General features: G+C 37.5%; 1 long non-coding RNA gene across 14 annotated transcripts in view; it reads left to right on the top strand.

The window, feature by feature from the left end:
• Window positions 1-22,842, top strand: part of LOC119716136 (uncharacterized) — a 150,493-nt gene that overhangs the window by 60,747 nt on the left and 66,904 nt on the right. For all 14 annotated transcript variants that reach the window (XR_011807620.1, XR_011807615.1, XR_011807609.1 and 11 more), the window contains one exon: window positions 15,136-15,226. This is a non-coding gene — a long non-coding RNA (uncharacterized lncRNA). The remainder of the gene's footprint in view (window positions 1-15,135; window positions 15,227-22,842) is intronic.

The following is a 22,842-nucleotide window of genomic DNA, read 5'->3' as shown; positions in this document are numbered from 1 at the left end:
AAGTATAAATTTAAACTGTTGTTTAGTATACTGCTTAGTAAACTGCTTAGTAAACTAATACTGCTTCAGTATACTGTTTAGTAAACTACACACTCATACCACTAATGCTTTGTAAAGTTAAAATGGTGCCTATCAAAGCTCTGTTATTTTGATGGAGAAGGTTTCCTATTACTTCAGAACCAGAATTCTCCAGTACCTAGATTCACTTAAAAGCTTTCTGTGCTAGTGAAATAATTATTTCTGGAAATTACTGAAAGCTTTTTTTGCATAGTTAGCACACATCCTAATTAGCATGTTTCTATACTTGAAAGAGTTACTATTGTAACAGATTTAGCAGAAGAAAAAAGTATTTCTTTTGGCAGGACTTGAATCTTCTTTAGGAAGAATCTGAAATAATTACATCATGAAAAATGCAGGTTTTGTTCTTTAGTTCTATTTTATTTTCATTATATAAAAGCAGTTTGTGCCCTAACTATTGCATAATTTCTTGTGATCTTTCAAAATATAGAGCTTAATCTCATTGTACACCCACCTCTCTATTTTAGCTTTTATTTTTGCTTAAAAATATTTCTTGGTGTGTGTGTGTGTGAAATGCACTATGTATTTTTAGTTTACTTGTGTGACCAAGTAGGTTGAACTACATGTCTGGTAATGTCTCTTGATCTCTCTTTTAAAGCAAAGTGTCAAGAAACAACATTTAGAATCCATTTCTTTGTGTTAAATGATCTTTCCTATATTGTATGGTAAAAATTGCCTACTGTTTATTCAACTTTTTGATTGGATAAGTCTCAAAGACTTGAAAAAAAACATTAACTGGATGAAGGGACAGGTTATTATCTTGCCTAGAGTGTATCATGCTATCAACCTGTGCTTTATTTAGTGGACATAAGTAGTGATTCTTTGGTGAGAATAGAAATGAAGTTCACAGTGTGATTCACTAGCCATCATTTAGTTATGTGTCCCCCACTCTCTACTGGTAAATTGTAGTTCACTGCATGGTATCTTCTGCTTCATGTGAATTAATGAATTTTTCTACAAGGGACTGTGTAAATTTGCACACAACTTAAAATTTACCTTGTATAAATTGCCAACCTTAAATTAAATTTGCCTGAATTAAGGATCTTATTTCTCAGATGTAGAGGACTAACAGTAGTCGCTTAATTTGTGTTGCTCAGAAAATTGCTGCTTTTCATTAGAACATTTAAATACCTCTTGTCTTCACATTTAAAAAATACTGCTAACTTCATTTAAATACCATTCATTGTGTATAGAGGTTTTTAATCTCTATCTGATTAAAATAGATTTCTGAAAGAGTTTTCAGAGCACTTTACAAACAGGACATATGTGTGGCTACTCCCTTGAAGTCAAAAGCAATACTTATAATTGACATAAATGGAGTCAGATTGACAAATGTATGTTAGAAGGATTGCTTCTCCCACCACTGAACTAAAGTCCCTATGGGGCATGGGGGCCGATCTGTGTTTCACTAATTTTCTGGCTGTGTAACTTCATTGATTTCCACTATGCAATCATGACACCTGAAATGGAGTGGGGAATCTGGCCCTACATATGGTGGCTGCGGAGTATGCTTTATGTAGTGCTTCGAGGTGAGAAGTGTAAAAAAGACCAAATGCCCAAATGCTGTCATAACACCTGTGCTAGCTGAGCACTGTCGCAACTGGATCTGTCCTCTCCTACTGTATGCTACGTACTGGCATCTTATATTTACTTTATAAAACGTGCAGCATAGGAGAGAATTGGACACCTGGTATGCAAATGCAACCACAGAAAGGCAGGGAGGTGGGTCTAGACAGTAGTATGAAACTTCCCCCTGCTTGGGAAAGTCAGTTCAATCTGGCTCCTGTATTCTGAAAGATTAATAGTTTTTAATATTAATCCAACTTCTCTCAGCTAGGAGCATATCATGTCACAGAGGGCGTTACAATGGCATCAATACTGTTCACCATATCTTGTGTCCATAGTCACATCTCATAACTAATAAAAATAAAATGTCTTCACTAAAGGGCATACTAATCCAGTAAAACTGCAAATTTTTGTTGTAGGGAGTTGTAAGTAATTTAAATCAAGATAGAATAACCTCGCCTATTGAAAATATGTCATCCTAGAAAAGAGCTATTTATTGTTTTATTGTCCATTAATTTTCTAAATCACATATTTAATCAATATGAGCTATAATAGAGGTAGCAATTGTTTTCCTAGAATTATTTATTTTTACTTACGGCATTACACAATGAATAATGGAAGCATCCTCTACAGATCTTGAAATGCATGGTAGTATGTCTCAGGAAATCGTATTTGAAAAATTCAAATTGACCTGAACAGGAGAGCACCATCATATTGGGCGCAGGCTATTTAATGCATTATAAAAAAAGATATTGGAATGCGGGCCAGAGCATTAAGTTGAAAGGAGAAGTCTCTTCTGCAGAAGTGCACCAGGCTTAGTTTTAACTTCAGTCTTTCATTTTCCTCATTCTTTTGATTGGCAAGAACTGAAAATAAGTTTATTATTTATGGAGTCAGAGAGCACTTGTAGGCCTGATCCAGGCCTGATTTGCCCAGGGCCAGACAAGCAAACAGTGGATCTATGCCATGCTTGCCGGCAGCTCACTGCAGTCATGGTAAGCTACCAGTGTAAATAAATGTGATGTGGGCTGAGGTGCCTCTCACTCAGATGGTAAAACCTACAAAGGGATGGTAGAACAAGTAGAGGTTGGCTAGAGCACAGAAGTGCAACAACATGATGTCCTCCTTCCTGAAGGTCTAAGAGGAGGGTTTAGTGTTTTCTGGCTGGATTGGTCCAACTGTGAAGCACTACCAGATCAGATGTAGCCTGCTTGCAGTGCCAAAATGCCACTAAAGGAACTAACCTGGAGAGAGCATTCGGTCTGCAGCCTGTGCTGACAGCTTTGTATTGCTGTTGTTAAGCTGTGACTGTTTTTGATATTTGTGTAATCACGTAATGACCAAGTAATGTTTTGCAGCTGTATAGCTTCAGTTACCAAGATCTTTGAGCAAAGTACAAATAATTAGTCAGATGTTGCGAGGTCTAATATTTGCCTCCAACTGCAAAATCTCATGAAGTTTGGAGATGAGGAGTAATTTTTGTTATAGGTATTGATTTGTTTCAGAATGAGATCTTTGTTGTTCCTACCATAATATCTAATGTCCCTCTAAAGTATTCATCTACAGTTTAGATATAATGCTTTTTTTTTTTTTTTTTTTTTTTTTTTTTTAATTCATTCATTGCAGACATATAGAAAGTGAAGAATTTTCATCTGCCCTCAGTGGGCTGCTGCGGTAGTGGCAGGATAACCCATGTGTGCTCAGCCATTCCACATCTTAATATTTCTTCTCTCAGATCATCCCTCGCCTCCCATAGGTACTAGATGCATGACAGTGGCTTTCTCATAACTGTAGTGTTACAGGCTCAACTTATATTTTGACTTGTAAGGTCAAGCTCAGCTAGCTCTCAGCCTCATATAAGTAAGGTCAAGTATTTGTTGACAGAAGACCATCATGTGCTCATTCAGTAGAATGAGATTTTGCAGGTAGGGTAAAGGGATTGAAGTATTCTCTCAAGGGAATGTGTATAACCCCAGAGGAGAGGGTCACACTCATGCAGTGAGTCAGTTCTCTTCCTGGTCCAGTAAATCATGGAACACAACATGCAAAGTGGCACAGCTTCAATGAGAAGGTAAATTATCTCAGACCAGACAGCCTCTGTAGGCTAGGATATTCTTCCTGTGGGGAAATAAGTAGACTCCATTGCACAGTGTTTTCCAAAACAACTGTTTTACCCACTGAGCTTTTGGATAAAAGAAGTACTGTAGCCACTGTGAAGATGAAATGTTTGTCATTGTATTGTTTTAAAATGCCTAATATAGGAAGCGTGCTTTGTGCATGCTTCTGAATTCTAATTAGGGTAGAGTGCTGGAACTGTGGTGAGCTACACAAATCTGCCCAAACCCCAGCATCTGTGCTCATGTTTCTTAACATTAGTTGAGAAGCACTAAACCCAGGATGATATGCATAATTTATGTCACAACATCATTTATAAAGTTCTTCTACCACATTTCTGTAAGGTGTGGGAGTAACTCACCCAAGGGGTTACCACCACCTGATCCTTCACAGCATCAAAGAATTTTGGGTTGCGTGGAACCTTAAAGACCATCTAATCCCACCCTGACCTGCCATGAGCAGGGACACCTCCCACTAGACCAGGTTGCCCAAAGCTCCCTTTAGCCTGGCCTTGAACACTTTAAGGGATGGGGCATCCACAGGCAACCTGTCTCTGGGCAACCTGTGCCAGTGCCTCACCACCCTCTGAGTAAAGAATTTCTTTATAATATCTAATCTAAACCTACCCTCTTTTAGCTTAAAGCCATTACCTTTTGTCCTATCCCTATACTCCCTGACAAAGATTCCCCCCCAGCTTTCCTGTAGTCCCCTTTAGGCACTGGAAGGCCACTATAAAGTCTCCTCGGGGTCTTCTCTTCTCCAGGCTGAACAACCCCAGCTCCCTCAGCCTATCTTCATAGAAATGAGGCCCTTTGATCCTCTTCATGGCCCTCCTTTGGATTCGTTATAATACGTCCACGTCCTTGTTGTGCTGGGGGTCCCAGAGCTGAACGCAGGGCTCCAGGTGGGGTCTCATGAGAGCAGAACAAAGGAGGAGAATCACTTCCTTTGACATGCTGGCTGCTCCTCTTTTGATGCAGCCCAGGATACATCTGTCTTTCTGGGCTGCAAATGCACATTTCTGGCTCAAGTTAAGCTTTTCATCCACCAGCACCCTCAGGTCCTTCACATCAGGGTTGCTCTCGGTCCATTCTTTGCCCAGTCTTGAATGCTTGGGATTGCCTCAACTCTTCCTTCATGTATTAAGAAGTTTTACATGGAAGTAAAGATCCAGCTCCCTGGATAAATGGCCTAGGAAATCAGTCAGGATTTAACCTGCGAGACCCAGGGTATTGTTTTAAACATGGTGTATGTGAGCATGTGTAGGAAATATGAGAGAATAGAGTGGGAGAGAAAGGTTTGTGCACAATTTGTGTAAACTGAACTAGAAAATGTAATAATTTGAAGCTACCCTTTCACGTATATGCTCCTATATTTTGCTTGTAATTTGCCAGTTGGAGAAATATGAAAGAAACCTTTTTTCAGTCTTTTGATTTTACAACAAAAATATTTTAATGTCAATTTGTAAATTAATAAAAGATATCTTTTAGGACATCAGATTTTTTATTAAAAACTATACAGCTCAAATTTCTTATTTAAAATTTTCCACTTTTATGATATTTGGCTTTATTGTCATACTTTTCTACTCTGGGATAAATGAAGTTAGGGGCAGTTACTTCCTAGACTTTGTATTGTACTAAAAGTTTGAAATTCTGTTACTATATAGCAAAAAGGAATGACCACTATTAGTTATTTTATTTTATTTTATTTTTTAAAGTCAATACTTTTTCCTTCGGCAATACTAGCAGATAAGTATATTCCCTTATTCCTTTACATATTTTTCCCTTTAACACATACTAAATTGTAGCAGAATAAAATTAACTTTTTATGCCCTTTTCAGCCTGTTAAATTGGTGTTTTATATTAGCCATAACTTCATTATGCGAGATATGACTTACAGACTTACAGTAGTTCTTGTTATCAAACCAATGCCATAGTTGAATGCTATATTTAAATGGAAAAAAAAAAAAAAAAAAAAGCTCTGAAAAAACTTCCAAATGTAAAGACATGTACTTAAAAACACAGTTAACTAGTGTTCCTATGCATACCTAAACTTGGAGACTTAAGCTTATTATATATAGGTAGTTCTGTTCTGTTCATTTGGTTTTATTTGGTTTTGCCTTTTTTTTTTTAAATTTATCAGGCTCATGAATGAAAGCTGGCTTTGTGATCCAGGTAAGACTGTTGTTGCACATTAGGTGACCTTTAATCTTGCTTACTAAACCCTCCGTTCTTCTTGGGTACCTAAGCATGCTCAATTTTTTTCTGTATTGCTGTCATCAGGGTTATGTGTGTGTGCATGGGAGAAGAGGAACATTTGTTCTTTAAGATTGCTTTCACTAGGAGTGAGTTAGGTGGATTCAGTTTTATTCTTTTGTGTTGATGGTGGTGAAAAGCAAGAGACATCTTTCTTCTCTGACAAGTCAAGGAAAAGAAAAGGCAGATTCAAATACCCCTAGAGATTTTCCTTTGAGAGTCTGCTGGTAAATATCAAATACTGTTTGCCATAAGGGCTATTCCATATCATCATAGGGTCAACAGCTAAGCAGGTTTGCTTTCTTACAGCTGTATAGATAAATATGATCTTACCTTTGTTTCCCCTCAGGGCTTGCTTTTTGGCTTAACTTTCTGCTTTTGGCTTCTGCTTCTTTGTTCTTTACTCCATCCCATTGATCCTGTTTCAGCAACTTAAAATAAATCAGTATATAACTTTTGCCTTGCAAGCATATTGTTAGTTAGTACACAGTTTGCTTGATTAAAAATCTTGTTATCCTATTCACAGCATACCTGGGACTTACTGCTGTATGACCAATTCTAAAAATTCACAGAAACCTTAAACTTAATTGTGTTTCTCCAGATGTGGTGTGTTTAAGATGCATAATAAAAAGGGGAAAAAAAAAGTTGTAGGTCATTCATCAAAAGCGCAAAAGGCACAAGTCAGTCTCTTCTGTAATGTATGAGGCAGAAGATGTTGCCAAAGTTTCTGGTGACCTGAGAGATTATTTTTTTCTTGACATAATATGCATGTTTTAAGAAATAAAAAATTGCAGGTAAAGCAAAAAATTAGATGAGCTTTGGTGTAAAGCATGGCTGGTGGGAGCTGTTGACGGGAAAGGCAGCATGAGGCATGGCTTGCAGACTGACAGGCACCTGGCTGACATGCATTACACCAGAGATCAGTGCAGCCCACACCAGGCCTTGCTATCTAGAAGACTTAAGCCTCAAACTGTGAATGATTGTTACTGGAGTGAAGGGAAAGCAACCAGCTGGCCGAACAGTTGCTTCCCCAGAGGGAAAGACTCTGAAATTTTATGGCTTTAGTTACACTTTAAGAATTAATACTCATTATTCTGCTTACTTACCGTGTTTTCTCCTTTTTAATGAAAATGTTAAACTGTTCTCCTTAAATTTGCAGATGGGAAGAAGTGGTCACTTTGAATATAATTAGTATAATTTCCCAAGGTCTCTGAATAAGTCTTCAAGCAAGTGTTTATCTGGGAAGTCCCTCAAATTTGAATGCACCTTTGTACTTATCAGTTGAATTGTGATAGGAAGATGACACTGAGAAGTAGGTTGGATGTTTGGTTAGCAAAGCAATGAGAGATTGATCCCAAAACAATAAAGGGCTACAGAAATGCATCAAATCTAATGCTGAATTAAGGCTTGGCTCCTGCAGGGAGGAGAGGTAATCTAAATTTCAAATACATATTTCAGTACATATTTTCATGCGCATTTCTGAAAGCAAGATGAGCTTGGATTCTTGTATGTGTGTGTTCTGTTTTAGGGTAAACTGGAATGAACAAATTTTTAATTCTTCCTTTTTTTTTTTTTTTTTCCCCTCTCCTGGTTTCCACCCTGAGACAATAAGTAATTGCAAGAACCCTTCAAGAGCAGGTATCTGAAGAACCATATGCTTGGTTTTCTTAGGGCTGTGAATCATTTAGGAACAGATCCCACAGATCTGTCAAATCTCATGCATTATACATGGGACTCATTCATTTAGTCCCTGTCTCTGGCTCATGTATTTTCAACAGCTCTGCAGCTTCTCTTCTGCTCTTTGAGCCCTGACACTAAGGCAATTGCTGACCATAAAGAGTCAGAGGAAAGTTGGGAGTCCATGGTGGTAATGAAAAAAAATATTCCTTTTCTGCTTAACTTAAAGCTGATAGTGCCATCTATAGCAGGGAAAAGCATTTGTCTTTCATTTATTTTTTGACTGATCTTCCTTAGGCTTGCAGAGTTATTACTACTTTCATGAGAGAGAGGTTTATGCGCAATGCAGAGACAAATACATACAAACATATGGACACAGTCTACTTGAGCATTGCTGAACTGGCATCCACATTTTCCTTTCTGCCCCTTCCACTTACCCCATCCTGCCTGTTACTTAGAGCATTAACAGTCAGTGCAATCTATATCTGTGCTCTCTTGTGAAGGCCACCTAGGTAGAGAGTTGGACAACAGTCTGGAGAATTGCTTGAGAATGGTTCAGTTGCCTGCTGCTGTTATTTTGACATTAAATGTAATGCGTTGCTCTATAACCACAGTGCTTTGTAGAAAGAAAAATCTTGGGCAATTCTTAACTCCCTACAATGGCACCTTGTTCTTCAGGATTTCTTAGTCAGAGGTACATACACAGCCATATTTTTATGATGTGCAATGACTCTGTCATGTTTCAGATGCGCTGGACATGTGTATATGGTAGTATAAAAAGCAAAAATGTCCAAGTAGCAAAAGAAGATATGGCCAGGAAATTCTAAAGCAGTAGGCTTTAAGGCTGCTGAATAAGATTAGAGGACAAAGGTGATTCTATCCATTGCTCGTGGCTTAGTAGAGTAGAGGAGTAGGGAATTCTTGTATCAGCATACAAGAAATGGAACATTAACTAGCTTGACCCTATCTGTTGATTTCCTTTTTTTTGCCTGTTTGTTTTTCTTGTCTGTAATGGTTTTCATTTTATAAGAACATTTCCCAGATAGTTGGCTGAAAAACTTGAGGACCTTCAGCAGTTTAAGGAGTTAAACATTTGATGTTCTGAGCGAAGGCTGAAATATATGCTGTTCTCTAACATCTTAGGGTACTAATATAATTTTCATTGCCTTTTTCATTGCTAGCTTCTGTATTCACGCTTTTGTTACGCTCCTTGAGCCACCTTCTTGCTGTCCTGAGCAGCTGATTATTAGGTTACATGGAAAAGTAACACGCTACTAAAGAGGAGTCAAACTGACATTGTGAGGACTTTGGGGCTCTGCTGGGTGGGTGGTTAGTCTGATGTTTTACGCCTAAGTCATGGATAAAACAGTTTGTCAGGATGCTTATTTTTCAGTCTTATGGTAGTAGCTTTTAAGTTTGCTTGGATTAAAATTACATGCAACAAAATTCTAAATTATAGGCTTCAGAAGTCCATAAATGAACCTCATCATGCTTTATTTTTTTATTTTTCCTGAAAACTTCTAATTTTGACACAGTTTTGATACAGTTTCCCCAAATAATAAAACTGTACTCAACTGCACTATTAGAGCCGTGGTTATAAATCCAGCCAATGCCCATACTACACAGTGATTAACTAGGTTCTGAAACTGCATACGTCTCTACTGGTAGCAATAGCCTGCAAGGTGAAGCAATTGCTCATAACTATTGAGCGGATATCCCCATACATCACTACATGAAGACATCAATCCTTTTCAAGGTTAAAAGGATATTTCTCAAGAGTAGGCATTGCAGCTGCTCACAGCAGCAACAATACCAGAATATTTTCAGTTTTTGAACAGCATTTGTTGCTGTTAGAATTTCTTAAGTTCAGGAGGATAGGCATTTTAAGTGTGTTAACCAGCAGGAAAAAAAAAAAAAAGTGGCATGTTTGCAGAATACATTGTTTTCTGGGCTTATCTTTTGTAAACTTCCTGAGTCTGCAAGAGCAGAAATCTATGTTTGAGGGGACACACAAATGGCATGGCTGTCCCCTCCATCTACTTTACTTCTTTTAGTCTAATCCCCTATTTCAAAACGAAGTAAACTGTCTTTCTTGCTGTACATACCCCCTCCCCCCCCCCCCCCCCCCTTTTTTTCTGGCCAAATTATACTGCAAAATATGTAAATGTAGTAATTTTGTAAATGCTTTAATGCTTTTCTGATACAGATGCAAGTTCAGGATGGTTGTTTCCAGTTCTACTGCTGATGGGAGTGCCTGGCTGGGTATGGATTAGATCAGTCCTGGGGCTGTTCCTTGGTTATTGCTGAGATTTAATACACAGAAACTATTCGGGTATTGCATGAGCTACTGTCGTCTCCATTCTTAACAGAAAGGGAAACTGACTTCATAAATAAGATGTGTACATCTGAATGCAGATTCAGTTTCCAGTGTTGCCCAAAGTATTTTTGTGTGATCTTGGGTGAGTCACTTCATCTCGGATGTGGCTCTTTCCCTGTAAATCGGCAGTTTATTTTTCTGTTCTGGAGCTTTTTGTGGAGAACAAATCCATTAATATATGTAAGAAGCTCAGAAATTACATTGACAACAGCCATAAAAATCTAGACACATAACATTTTTTTTCTTCTGGATGAAGAACTGTAAAGTAACAGGATTTGGTCCGTCCTTTCTTCTTTTCTGCTTTCATTTTTGTAGCTCTCTATTGTCTAGATACATTCTGTAACTTTGAAACAGAACTTGGCATTACCATAATTTTGAGAAAAAAACGTAAACCAAAAATAAATTATGTTGTTCATTGTGTTAAATTTGGCTGGAGTAGACTATTTCAAGCAGGGGTTCAGTTTCTTCACATTCAAAAACTGTACTATTTCTTACACAAGATCACGTACCCACTCTCAGATGCACAAGGAGCTTTCTTAGAATGTGCAAGGAAATCCATTTATTATTTTGACTTAAAATCAATTTAAACACAGTTCCTTTTAGAACATTAGTATTTTTCAAGCCATTTTTATGTCCTGGTGGTCTTAATGGAATATCAGGAACTTTTAAAATTCACACAGATATTTGTTCACTTGCATTTGCAAATTATTGTTTTTTATAGAGTAATAATGCTATATTTTTAAAAATTCTTCTCTATAACTGATGAATTGTCCTTGATAGAGGAAGAGAGTACTCTGTCATAGGAATTACAGAGATGGACAACACCGCGTTGTACAGGTGCATTAACAATGCACTTTCCCAACTAACATGTCTAGAATCCAGCAAATTTAGCACTTCTTTACAGAAATTAATGCTCTAAAAAATACCTTACTCTTATTTAATGTGTACAGTTAATATCAACTTTATCACACTTTTCATTTGGAAATATGTTTAGATCCCCAGATGCCATAGTGCCTGTAGGTCTATTTTGGCAATATTTTGTGCTTCTGTAGAAGGCGTGTGGAAAACTTTTATGCAATTAGTTAATGTAAAGCCTTCAAAACTCGAAGGAAGCATTCTTCAGAGGTCTGTGGATTAAGAGTTAAGTGATTAAGTTAAACCCAATGCATTGAAGACTAACTTTTCACTATTAATAGGTGCATGGATGATCAGGTAGATGTAGGTGTGTGCATACCAGGACAGGTATGCAAAATTTTCCCTGAAAAATGATTTTGTGTGACTGCACAGTGCCAGTGCATGTGAAGAGAATGGGATACTTAGCACAATCTGGTATTGATATAAGTGTTGAAAACCTCTCCAACCCCAACAGTCAGCTGTGAAGAACATCTCAGATGACTTTCATATAACTTGTTCTTTGACGTAATTTTTAAGCATTTTGACATATATTGTAAAGACAAAATTTTCAAATTTGTGAGCATTAGGCATTAATATCTTTCTGATTCTGTATGTGCAAAGTACTTCATGATGTGCTAATATGTATATTGTACCTTCTTGGCAGGGAAAGTGCACTTGAGAGTGTAATCACAGTTTTGAAATTTATTTATTTCATGGCAATATTTTTAATTTAATTTTACTGTTTTCTTTAATGTTCTATCTTCTATTAATTTCTTACCAGACTTGACACCTACTGTAAGACATCTCCTTTGCTCTGTGTAGGTAAATAAACGTAGACATACATCTGTAGGTTAAAAAAAAAAACAATCATATAATATGTGTTTTCACTTGGACTATAGGGTTAAAGTAAATACTTGTGAATCACTAGCTATGGACTGTCTCAATTGGCAACAATTAACTATAGATTTTTTTTTTTAGCCATCAAGGAGAAAATCTGCTTGTATAGCAAGACTCTGGAAGCCAAGATCAGATCATCTGTCTAATGCTCTTTTTCCTTTTAGCAGCCAATTTAAAAAATCAATATAAATATTTTTTAACCTAAAATAACCTGTGTATAACCATTCTGATCTAAGATTGAAATAGTTTACTGGAAGATATGTTTGCATGAATTTATTTTTCTTCTAACAAAATGACTGTAAGAATTGTATGTGGAGTAAGTAATAAATGGAAGAACCAGCTGCTGTGTGAAAGCTAATTGATATTATGAGCAGGAAAAAATGTCTGTGGTGTTAATCTGTAGGCAAGAAAAGATGGTCGGTGGAAAAATGCATTCTGTGTTAATGTTGAACTATACATTTCCACAGAGTGAAAGGGAAGAAAGGTTTTGTAATGAAATTAAGTCTTTTCAGCCTACCACAAAAATGCTGTTGTGTGTTCCTCTGAGAATTATGGCGCACCTATTCGGCAGCAATGGCTCACCACTGGATAAATGCTTGTGAAATAATCTGCAAGTATCTTTTGCATTTATTGAAAAAAGGGCCTGCATGAGTAGGCTGGTTTTGGCAGAGAGGTCAGTGTTATGCATTGCATCTGAAAAAGTTTCAGTTGGCACATATAAAAGCTTTCACCTCTTACTGGAAAAAGTACTGGTAGAATAGTGAGGTGGAACTGGTAGAAATATGTTTTAGATCAACAGCATCTTGAAAGAGGCTCCTCAAGTTATAGACATTTCTTAAAAATCTTGTCATTTTGGATTTTATTAGTGTGTAAAACTGGCTGTTGCTTTTACCTAGAGAAAGCTATTTTTGTACTCAGGGATTTACACTTTTTGATGAAAATGTCTTAATGCCACCATATATTATAAAGTTGTTTTCATGTTGACTATGTTTTAGTGAGGTATGTAACTTTGTGGAAATAGAATCATATAGGAGGATTAAATTGATAAAAATGTTTTGAATGAAAATCTGCAGATCAGCTAAATTATCATTGTTTAAACAATTTGCTAGAACGAGATGATGCATCCCTAATCTGGAATACTTTTCTTCCATTTTCAGTAATCCACTAACATATCAGAGAGCCTGGGTAGTTGCTACTGCCGGTAGTAGTACTACCTCAGAACTTCTCAAGGAGACAACCATGTTGCTTGTGAGCCATCTTGACTTTTTCTGTCTCTTGGAACCCAAGAGTGCTATTAGTTCTATTCCCGGTGTGAATGTATTCAGTAGCATCTGAATCAGTAACATCTGAATATGAGAGCTGAGGATGTTCTTACAGCTCTCCTTTGTTGTTTTGGTTTAATAGTCTTGTTTTCTCCCCTTTTCCTGCATTTTTCAAATTGTGTTAAAAATAGCCTTGAACTACTGTCAGCGCTGTAATTGTGTTGGTAAGTAATCCATAAACCTTCAGTTGACCTTGCCACACTTCATTTCATCTACCCCCTTTCCTTCAGTCAGCTGTATGTGGTGATTTTGCTCAGGTCGACAGCTAAGCTCCACCGCAACAGCTCTCTCACTCCCCTCCTCAAAGGGAAAGGGGGAGAAAAATACAATGAAAAGGGCTCAAAGGTTGAGATAAGGGCAGGGAGATCACTCAACTATCATGATCACTCAATTATCATGATGGGCAAAACAGACTCAGAAGAGGGAGCTTAGTAAAATGTATTACCTATTACTAACAAGCTAGAGAAGTGAGAAACAAAGGAAAGAAACTAAAACCATCTTCCTGCCATCCACCTTCTTCCACCTCCTTCCCCTGAGCGGCACAGAAACAGGCAATGGGGCTGTGGTCAGTCTATAGCACTGTCTCCGCCACTCCTTGGTCACTCTCTGCCTGTGCTCCACGTGGGGTCCTTCCCACGGGATGCTGTCCTTCCAAAATTGATCGTGTATGGGCTTCCCACAGGCAGCAGCTCTTCAAGAACTGCTCCCACATGGCTCTGTACCATGGGGTCCATCCACCAGGAGCAAACTGCCCCAGCGTGGGTCCCCCATGGGCGGCAGCTCCCCCCCAGACCCCCTGCTCCTGCGGGGGCTCCTCTCCACGGGCTGCAGCTCTGGCCCGGGGCCTGCTCCTGCGGGGGCTCTCCATGGGCCGCAGCCTCCTGCAGGCCACATCCACCTGCTCCAGCTCCATGTGGGCTCCTCCATGGGCTGCAGCGTGGAGATCTGCTCAGTGTGGGACCCATGGGCTGCAGGGGGACAGCCTGCTCCACCAGGGGCCTCTCCACAGGCTGCAGGGGAACTGCTGCTCTTTGCCTGGAGCATCTCCTGCCCTCCTACTACAATGACCTTGGGGCTGCAGTGTTGGTTCTCACTGCTCACTCTCCCAGCTGCTGCGTCCAGCAGTTTTTTTTTTTTTTTCTTTTTTCTTTTCCTTGTCCTAAATATGCTTTCACAGAGGCACAAACAACATCGCTTATTACTTTGGCTCTGTACTGCAGCAGGGCCCTTATGGGGCCTCATGGGGCAGCTGCTGGATTCTTCTTTCAGAAGTCACACCTATGCCTCCCCACTACCAAAAGCTTGCCATGTAAACTCACTACACTGTAGAACTCTGGTTTGGCTAAATTTTAGGAATGTGGTATTGAGGGTTTAATAGCTATAGGCAGAAACAAAATGAGGACCTTGTGTGGGGCAGTAGATTAAATAATACACTGCATTATATGAGCATAATTGATAACTCACATAACTAAATTAACGTGGCAGGCAGGTTAGCTGACAATAATTGCCTCTCATGCTATATTAACTGGCTTTAGAACTCATCCACTGAGGATGAATGAAATATGAGGTAGTGGACTGATGCAGTGCATACTGTAAATGCTGAATTTTGCAAAAAGTACTTAAGAATGGTTGGGGAATCACTTCCTTTACACATTTTTCTTTTTAAACAAATAAATACTGATTTTATGAGCATTTATATTTGCAAAGTCACTGCTAATTTATTTATGAAAAAAGCAAAATATAAGAGCTACAAACATTATCACTAAAATATATGACTGAATATTCAATAAATATTTTCTTGCTCTGTGCAGAGGCCTTAATTTGAATACTACTGCTGAGATCATAGATCAAATATACCCCAATGTGCTTGGCATACAATGGCATTACAATTTAAGGAGAAACTGAAAATTCTAACTGAGGTAAAAGCTTTCACTGATGCTTTTGGTTTTCTCAGGGGAACCTCTTTGAAGAGAGAAGAGAGATGGAGATTTAGGAGAAAAAAGTTCCTGTGAAGTATTTGCCTGTGCCAGCTTCTGCCTAGTAAGGTATGCAGGAAAATCTATAGCTTTAATGATATCAGAATTTTGCTTTTATTCTAACTGATGATAACCTGATATGAAATCTTATCATGCAGACATATGACTAAATAGCTATAGATAAAAGCACATTTCAACATTTTGAAAGTAAGAATGAGTCTTTTGATTTGACTTTAAAGAAATCAATTAAAAGTGCAAAAAATGGAGTGTTAACTCTAAAATGGCAAAAGAAAAACTGAAGTGTTAAAGATCCAAGTTTCTGATATATAAAAAATTCACACTTGCTTAATTTTGCAATATAATAGCAACACAATTTAAATTAAGGCATTTTGATAAGTATAACCTGAGGTTATGTTGAAATGGATTTTAAAATGAGTTGGCTTCCTGTTGTAATCTTGTTTGATGTCATTAAACATTATTGTTTATGTTGATTAACATCAATTAAATATTGATGTGAGATGGAGAAGTGTTTTCTTTGGATGTTATCTCTACTGGTACACTCGCTGGTCAAGTAGGAAGTAGCAGAGTTTGAGAATGTCTTTTGAAAAGACTGCAGAAGCAATGAAGCCTGGCCCATAGCTCTTTCACACTTTGCATTTCTAAAAACATGTTTTCCTGCCAGTAGCTGGATGTGGAATGCACACTAGCCCTCTGACCCATCCTGACACACCAGGGATTTTTTTTGTGGTTGACGGTGCAAACAGACTCCCATCTGGAATTTTGGAGGTTTCAGCACTACACTGTGTTACTGCTTATTGTTATTATCTTCACCAAAATGAGCTAGCAATTTCTTCCTTTTAAAATCCCCCAAAGGCAATTTTGTTGACTGGAACTCTGTAATACCCTGTATAGCTAGCCATATGCAGTAATTAAAAAAAAATAAATATGTCACTAGTATAATAACTATAGAGACTTCAGAGAAATAGTACATTATAGTTGGGAGGCATGTCAAATTATCTGCATGTGACCTGAATATTTTCCAAAATAAATGATCTGTTGACTCAGACAAGTAGCTTATCAAATGCTGCTGCGGTTTGTTTTCTAGCACTTTGAATTGTGAAGGTTTATCATTTGGAATTTGGCTTTTGCATCTTCAGTTGCTATTGCTTCACTTTTGCCCCTATTTCAAAGCCATTAAGCGTACTTGTTGAAACGCATGGAGAGAAGTTTGTTTTAACTGTAGATCTAGACATGTATCTGGTAGGTACATTCGATACTCCTTTGGACAATAGATGTGTTGGGATGCTAATAAGTTAAAACATGATAATTTACTATTGACCTGTGATTTTACATTCTGAGAATAAAAGATGTTCGTAAACCAAGTGGCTTACGTAGAAATTATTTTACAGGCTGAGGTTTGCTTGTTTATTTATTTATTTATTTATTATTTTTTAATCTGTTTTGTACTTTGTTAGATGAAATCCAGAAGGCTGAACCCAGCTATGAAGAGCTGTTGGCAAAACATATAATATGTTTTATACGTTATGTAAAACATTTTATTGGTTGAAAAACAAATGGTTAAAAAAACCAAAAAACAAAAAAACACCCTCGTGGCATTGAGGATCTTGTGGGAGGGGTATGGCAGGGGGCTTAAAATGCTGGATTTTGTCATTATCTCTTCCTCCTTGTAAGCTCTCTAATACTTCCCAATCCCTGCCTCAGAGTGACCTTTGCTGAGAGAGTTGGATGTCAGCCCTTTATAGAGCCTAAGAGTCAGAACACAGTAACAGCAGCTGAAAAATCTCCCATAAATCAGACAAGCCAGCAAATAAAAGAAGGGGGAGGATGGGGGAGAAGAAACTGGATATTTTTTGTTTGTTTGTTTAATTTTAGATTTATTTTTGTAGAGATTTTAGGTGTGTTAAAATATAAAGACAGAAGGCTTAGACCTAAATTTTAAAATTATTAAAGATTTTTTAAGACTAAATTTGGTCTTGGCATGTCTTCAGATAGACTTTTCCTACTGTTCTGTAAATCTGTGCCAGATACATATGGGCAGCATAATGGAAGTGGCATTTGGGTTAGTCCTAAAATTAGAAAGAATTCTGATTTAGACTTTGACTTTGTAATTTTTTATTTTTTAACTTAATATCCTCAATTTTGAACGTAGATTGTAGTTGTTTTGTGTTGGTTTTACCGTGCTGGGCAGCTAAAAACCACAACCGCTCTCTCACTCCCCCTCCTTAGATGAGGAGGGGAAGAAGTAAAGTAAAGAACAACTCATGGGTTGAGATAAGGATAATTTAATTAAAGGGAAATAATAATAATAATTAAAGATTATTATTAACTAAACAATTTAACTAAAGGGAAAAAAAAAAAAGGAAAGGGGAAAAGGGAGGGGGAAAGGAAAAAAAGGGAAGAAAACAAACAAATAAAACAAATGAAGGCTATGTGGAAGTGCAGAGGAAAGAAATTACTCTCTACTTCCCACAAATGAGCAATGCTTGACCGCATCCTTGAAGCAGGGCTTCAACATACGTAGCCAGTGTTCGGGAGGAGGACCGACGTTTTCACAATGAGAGCCCACCCCTCCTCTCTTTTTCCTGTTTCCACCTTTTATTGCTGAGTGTGACGTTATATGGTATGGAATATCCCTTTGGTTGGTTTAGGTCAGCTGCCCTGGTGATGTTTCTCTTCTCACTTTTTGCCCACCCCCTAGGAGGGTTAGAGAGAGTCCCAGCGCTGTGCCAGCATTGCTCAGCAGTAGACACAACACTGGTGTGATAACACTGCTGTTCCAGCTACAAGTGCAGAGCACAGCACTTGCTGCTGCAGGGGAAGTTAACATTCCAGCCAGACCCAGTACAGTTTTCACTTCCATGAAGGCTGACTTTGTCACTAAGTTCTTCTGGAAATTGAGTGCCTGTATTGGGGCCTACAAATTTGTTTTTTCCAAAGGGTTGGTAAGAAGGTTTCCAACTTCAGTGAATTTTAGTTGCAAGTACTGCTTTTTAAAATTCTTAAGACTTTTACTTAAAGTATTTTAACTTCCCTTTAAGTTAATGCCTGAACATTTAGAAGGATTTAGAAATACAGTTCTCATACAGTTTTAGGTTGTTATTCAAATAAAACTTTCCACAACTGATTAAATATTAAACAGCATAGGTATTTAATAAAGAATAGATATTGCTATATAGGACCAGCATTATATGGGCAATAGTAAGAGTATGTTGACTGTTGATGGTACATCGTGTTTTGTTTGCATTTTCTCTTGTCAGCGTTGGTTGTATTCTCAGCATCGTATTTTCTGATGTTTTTAAAGGTCTTCAAGCCTTAGATAAGCTTTTGCGAGAATTGGATTAAGGAACACATATAGAAAATTTCTGCTGTATATAGGCATACATTTTCTCAATAATAGAAATGTGGGCTTTGAAAAATATCTGGGAAAGAGCTAAGCTACTGCAAAAGAAGTATGGCTATGAATCCAAATGTGTTTGACATAAATTAGGTAACTTTTTTAAAAATCCAAATTATTATTGTTCTCAACTAAAGCTTTCTGCCTGTGTTCTTATGCCAGATTATATTCAGATGAAGAGGGAATGATATGATTGCATAGAGTTCTTTTGTATTCATAGGATCATTTAGGTTGGAAGGGACAGAGTGTGTATGCAGGTTTTTAATTTATTTTTTTTTTTTACTTAACTGAAATTTTCTGTGTTGCAACTTGTATGTATTGACTCTAATTCTATCACCGTGCATGCCTGAGGGGAGTTTGCTGCATCCATCTTATGCTCTACTTTCTGATAGGGTTTATTTGAAGAGAGAAGAGAGACACACGTATAAACTTCACCCCACACCTCTAGCAATCTCTATTTCAGTCTGAACTAACCCAGCTCTCTCAGAGTCTTCTCACAAACAGACTCCTAATCATGGTCCGGACTCCTAACCATGTTGATGGACCTCTTCTGGACCTGCTATAGTACACCTATGTCTTTCGTGACTGGGAAGGCCAAAAGTGGACATGGTGCTCTCGATGCTGTCTCACAATTGCTTAATCAAGAGTAATTCTGATCTGCTGGCTATATTCTTGCTAAGGCCGTTCAGTATGTGGTTAGTCCTCTTTGCTGCAAAGCCATGGAATAGATTCATGCTAAACTTCTTGTCCACCAAGACATCTAGGTCCTTTTCTTCAAAGATGCTGCCCAGACAGACATCCTCAGCCTGTTCTGTTATTTCCAGATGCACAATTTTGCATTTGCCTATGTTGAACTTCATGAAGTTTCTATAGCATCACATTTGCTACACAAAACACGTAGAATTTTTTTTTTTTTTTCAATGTGCAGGATATTCAGGGTCCCTGAAAGGTAACTCCCACCTTTCAGTATATTGACTGCTGCCGTCTATTTAGTATCATTCACAAGCTTGTTGAAAGTGTTTTCTGTCCTGTCACTGAGATTGTCAATAAAGAGGTTGTACAATGACCTCAAACTTCAGACTTTGAGGATTGCCAGCTTGATGATAGGATTATTTAGTGCCTGTAGAAGTTTTTTTTTCTTTCTTTTTAAATAATGAGCCACTTAGAAACTAAGTCTGAGGTTAATTTGGGTTGTGTCTTTTGAACATGTACATGAAAATAACTTGAGTAAAGTTACTACAATTATTTTGCAATTATTTAACCCTCATTTGAAAATTAAAGCATACAAAATACACTGCATTACTACTTGACTCAGGCGATTTTATTAGCTCCATAGGCCCATATATAAACTTAAAACATTTATGCATGATACGGTCTCTCACTTGTCCAAACAAGGGGCAAATTATTTTGAATATACACAGGATTGGGGGTGGTTAGGGACAGCAAAGCTGTCTTCAAACTTACCACTGTCACAGCATCACAGTGAGGCCCTAGAGAATGTATTGCACTTGTTTGGTGACTTTTTTTGTGATTTTTTTTTGTGATTTTTTTTAAGCTATTGAAAAAACAGTAATCCACACAAAATGCAAATAAAACTCAGAACTCTAGTCAAACATTTATTTCCCTTTGATCCTCTGATAACCTTGAGGACATCTGAGTGTGATTTACTTGTGATTTAAAAGATAAAAAGGCTTACCTAGTGATAATCAAGGTATTGGGGTCATCACATGACCAGGTGATTATATTTACCGTAACCTTTGTTTGCATATATAAATTTATGGTCTTGAAAGAGGTGGTTTTGTTAAGAACTATAGCTAGGTTTAGCATCATTCTGAGTCTCTGGATATTTCATATTTGCTTCTACGTACGATAGACACTTTTTACTTCTTTGTTTCAGGACTCCAGTCTGGAAAGAATGACACTGATTCTTAGTAGAGACATATGATTGAAGCATTACATGAAGTGAAAAGGTTGTAGAAATATGCAACAGAAATGTTGCCGTTGGTATAAAGGAAGTATGAATGGGAATGTTTGAGTGTGAAAGCACCAGAATAAACAGTGAAAGAAAGGATGGATAAAAGAATGAGATGTATCAATGGGATTTAGATCAGTATTTTTATAAGATCAAAGAACATCTGCATGCAATTTTTCAGTAACATTCAATTTAGGGACACACAAGACAGCCTAAAACGAAGGGCAGCCTAGAGCTAGCTGAGGAAACACAAGGGGTGAAGACATTAGCAGTATATGGTTCAGTGACTCAGAGGTGGCACAGGATTATGAGGCAAAAGTTCTCGGTCACTATGAAGTCATAAGCTATATAAAAGTTTCATCCAAAACCTATCAGGTTGCCAGTCCATGAAGGACCCAGTAAGAATTCAGTAGCTGCTGTTCTACGAAACTGCATGTCACACACCACAAGCCATCCTGCATGGACTACTGGGATCTTCTGTTTATTTGGCTATTAGAAAACTAGTGTGTGAGTGGAATGTCTCTTAAATTAAAACCATCTGTATGTAATCTACTATCCTGTATAATCTTGCACCAAAGTGTAATTTGTTAGTTGAGCTTTGCATGTTTCAATGCTATTCACTGCACACATAAAAGTAAAGCAAAAGCTAACAAAAGCAGTACCTGGAAAACTTCAGATGCATTTTTCTCTTTGAAAGTGGAAGAGGAGGAGAAAGAAAGGTATCCATCAGGTGGGTAGCAGTAACCTCTGCTGGTGCAGTCTAAAGAGGTTACGGCATATAACGATGTGTAAAAAGAATACAGTAGCATTTTTATACAGGAACTTAAAGGTTTTAGTAGTAAACCTTGTGTTTATTTTTAAAACCCTCAACGTTAGCGTAATGTCCAGAGGAAATGGTAAAAATAGAACAAACCTACCTATCATTTTCAAACATTCTGACAATATCAAAAAAGCTAAAATCTATTGCTACAGTTAAATGTGGAAGAACAATATTTTACCTAAAACTACTTAATTTTAACACTGTTGGTGTTTCTGGTAAAAGTGACTACAAATGTATATGCAATGAATGCTGCAACTTGTTGCAAGTTATGTGTTTGGCTCTGCTGTTTAGTGAGGTTTTTGTCCCTTGAAATAATCCTTAGCTTATACCTTGGGAAAAGAGAAATAGGGGACACTTTGCATATTATGATAGAGACTCTGTGAAGTATGGATGTGGGTGGTGATTTCTTTTTTCTGGTTCCTGACCATCCTGCAGTAAACTCTAAAGCACAGACAAATTTTATTGATACTCTTGGTTTGTACAGTATGTCTTTAAGAAATCTAAGAGCCTGTTTGTCTTCTTTAGCTCCTAGATCCAGTATCTCATGTATGTTTTTATAAACCGGTACTTATTTATATATATAAATATACATATAAGCCAGTTCAACATCATGTAGGTCAGTGCTGAGTTAAGAAGTGATTCACTAAGTTTTTTTCATCTGTCTTTGGTTGTTTGCTGGCTGCTGCTTTTCCATTTACCTTCCCACTGTTCTACATAGTGCTCCATTAATATCCCAGCTGTTCTGCTTCTTCAGTCCTTAAGATGTGTGACAGGAAAAAATAGAGGTTATCTAGAAATCAACAGAATAGACTTCCTGGCAAGAAAAAGAAATAAGGCTGTGGAAACCATAAGTGAAGCCCTCGTGGAGACAATTAGCAAATCCATAAACCTACCATTCAGAAATGACCAGTCTATTTTGAAGCATTTTGAAGAATGCTGTTGTATTTTGGTCACCAACAAATAAATTTTGTGACCCTTACTATGTGTTTCATTTTACTACATGAACACTTCAACTGGGAGAAGGAGCATTTATTCAGTGAACTACTACATGAGAAAATAAAACAACAAAATTTCTCTCTGTAGTTTTATGTACTCATGTTGGTTCATAAACTAATCAAAATGTATTGTGGTAAACTAAAGAGTGTATTTATTTATTTATTTTATGAACCCTGTTTAGAAACTAAGAAAACTTAAAGCTTGAACTTGGTCCTGCAAGAGCTGTGTATTCTAGCTTATTTGGCAGCCCTGTTAGTTGCCCGTCTAATGCAAGCGAAGTGACAGACCAGTTGTCTGAAGTCATTGTTTTGAAAGGCAATCAACCTAACAAATACTCCTGCCATGAGTCTGGGACATGCAGATGCAATAGTTCTCAGGGAGTTTTTTTGCACCTGGTTAGCTGTCACTGTTGACAGAAGAATGGGAGTGAAGACAGCTCCTATTCCATATTTTTTGATTCATACCACATAATGACTAAAAAC

The sequence above is a fragment of the Anas platyrhynchos genome, chromosome 2, assembly GCF_047663525.1.
Source record: "Anas platyrhynchos isolate ZD024472 breed Pekin duck chromosome 2, IASCAAS_PekinDuck_T2T, whole genome shotgun sequence".
Classification (NCBI taxonomy): domain Eukaryota; kingdom Metazoa; phylum Chordata; class Aves; order Anseriformes; family Anatidae; genus Anas; species Anas platyrhynchos.
Note: the sequence above shows the minus strand (reverse complement) of the source record. Positions and strands in the feature narration are given on the sequence as shown.